Here is a 2,658-nt window from a genome sequence, read left to right on the forward strand (position 1 = left end):
ATGAATACAAGGGAGATAATCGATTTCCCCGCGGTGTGTATGAATTTAAGATTTTGTTTCTTTATTATATTATATGTAAAAAAACAAAAGAATAAAACACAAAACGGTAAAAACGACGGAACAGCAGAACGTTCTATCAAAATTAAGAATGGCTGAAAAAAGAGTGATATAAAGATGTCCATTGCAATAAAAAAAAAAAATGGAAATAAAAACTGAAAAAAATAGAAATCTCATTTTTTTCTATCAATTTTTTTTCAGTTTTCATTCCATCAGAGACATATAAAATTTGTAAAACTTGAAGCCATGCTGCTGTAAATTGTTTTGATTTATTGAATATGACAAGTAAAAACGCGAACTTGGTGGCCATAACCCGGGAAAAGTACAGATGCAAAAAAACAAGTATCGGTACTTGTTTTGTTCCGTATCAAACGATGAACCACACACATTTATTAATCCACTGTCTTGTATCCGGTGTTCTGTTTATAATAAGACTAAGTTGTCTTGAAATGCTGGGAAGGCACGACTGCAAACCTTCAACTTCTTTGAACTGTGAATGAACCATATCCATACAACTGTCCAATAAAATACAATTTATGCATTTTTCACTTTGCTTTGATAGTGATTCCTCAAAAACCTGTCCTAACCATTTTTTTTTTTTAGAAACTATTTACTTCTTTAATGAACTTTTCCGTTTTGATGACATACAATACATATAATGTATACATTGCATTATCTTTTTTAGTAGAAACATGTAACTTAAGTAATGCAGATTGAAAAAAAAGTGCTTAAAATAATAAGACAAAATCGTATCTATACTTTCTATAGTAAGATGAAAATGTTCAAAATGAATACTCATCATTTTTAAACTATATTCTGCGCACGGAAACTGACTGTAAATTCAAAATGAAAACGATTCGGCTTTTTCTTTTTTTTTTTCTTTTTACCCTTTCTACCTGTGTGACGACCGTTTGATATTTTTTCGATGCTGAAATGTAGTTCACCAAGTAAAACATTTGGAGTTTTAAAAAAATCTGAAATGCCATACACTTATGTACAAATAATATAAACTCAGCCCCTTTCTACAACTGCAAGGCCGAGTAGTTGTTTTTTTTTCCAAAAACTCTGTTGCCAATTTTGTATTCAGAGCAAAATTAAAAGTATGTGTATGAAACAAAATCACAAACGTATGACTAAGCCAACAGTTTAAAAAAAAATGAATTGGGTTCTTTTTTATTATTTTTTAGAAGTTACATAACCAATCCCGAAAATAATTGTGTAAACATAACTTTTTATGAGAGTATTTCTCATTCTAAAGAAATGTAGGATCCGATGTAAATATTTTTCAGAGTAAATATTAGATTCTCCCACAAGACGAGAGAAACACTTTATTTACGTCTCAGCACTTGTTGGAGATAAAATATTTAACATAATAATAAATATCTATAAGTTAACAATATACAAGAAGCTCTCTAGATAGAGTTATGAGAGACTATAAAATATTTTTATATACACTTCATTTCAATGAAGATTTTAACAGTATAAACAATTATCATGCACTTATTTGTAAAATAAATAACAGCTTTTCAGTCTCAGACATAAGTAAATGAATTATATATATATAAAAAAAAAAAGCACAAAAAACCCAAAAAAAAACTGTTATTGACAATGCCAAATAAAAAAAAGAGCATCGTTCCAAATAATTATCTGTCCAAGGGCAATAACTCAAAATAAGTGAATTTGAGTGTTCTTAAAACTTTAAATTAACATTTTACAAGAAATGTAGGCATTACATCGAGGATGCTAACAATATTATTTTTCATCTGATTTTCCTATAAAGCGTGAGAGAGCTTACTATGAAATGTTCAAATGAATTACATTTTAAAGACACAACTCCTGCAGAAATAATTGATCACCAGTGATCTTCATACTCATTTCAAACATTGCCGATATATTTTAACCTCAATATTTAAATGATTCATATTTTGAAGGGCTTAATTCTTTCAAAATTAGTTTATTAGCAATGATTTTCGGACTAGTCTGAGAAATCGCTGATAAAACATACATGTATGATATAAATTTTTATAACATTTTTTCAAGAAATTTAGATGTGAGATTGCTTATAATGCAATCTGCTATATAATATATATATCAAATAGTCATATCCCTTTTAAAATAGCTGATCAGCAGCACTGACAAATTACAAAAAATGTTTTTCTTCATTAATCCTCTTCATTAGTCATTAGTAGAATTAAAACACACTCTGTTTTCTACATTAGAATTGTTAGCGACTAGTTTCAATCCAAGTGGACTACATATCAACCATATATATTAAGAAGTAAAAAAAAAATCTACAATATTCACATTATTTAACAGTCTTAATTTGCGTTAATCATTTGACTTTAGTTTGTTATAACATTCTTATATAAACAGAACATGTCTTGTCTTTATATGGAAACATTCTTTTATTACCATGATATGACCATGCCCCCAAGGGCTGCTCTATTCACTTTCCTTTTTAAAATAGATGCACATTTTTTTTTATTTACTCTCTCTTTGAGTTTCTGTACAATGTATTTATTTCCTGTGAAGACCAACTGGACACACTTAATCTAAGATATGTCTAATCGTATCAATGATAATATACTGTACTTATAAGTT

The sequence above is a fragment of the Mytilus galloprovincialis genome, chromosome 1 (genome assembly GCF_965363235.1).
Source record: "Mytilus galloprovincialis chromosome 1, xbMytGall1.hap1.1, whole genome shotgun sequence".
NCBI classification, from domain to species: Eukaryota; Metazoa; Mollusca; class Bivalvia; order Mytilida; family Mytilidae; genus Mytilus; species Mytilus galloprovincialis.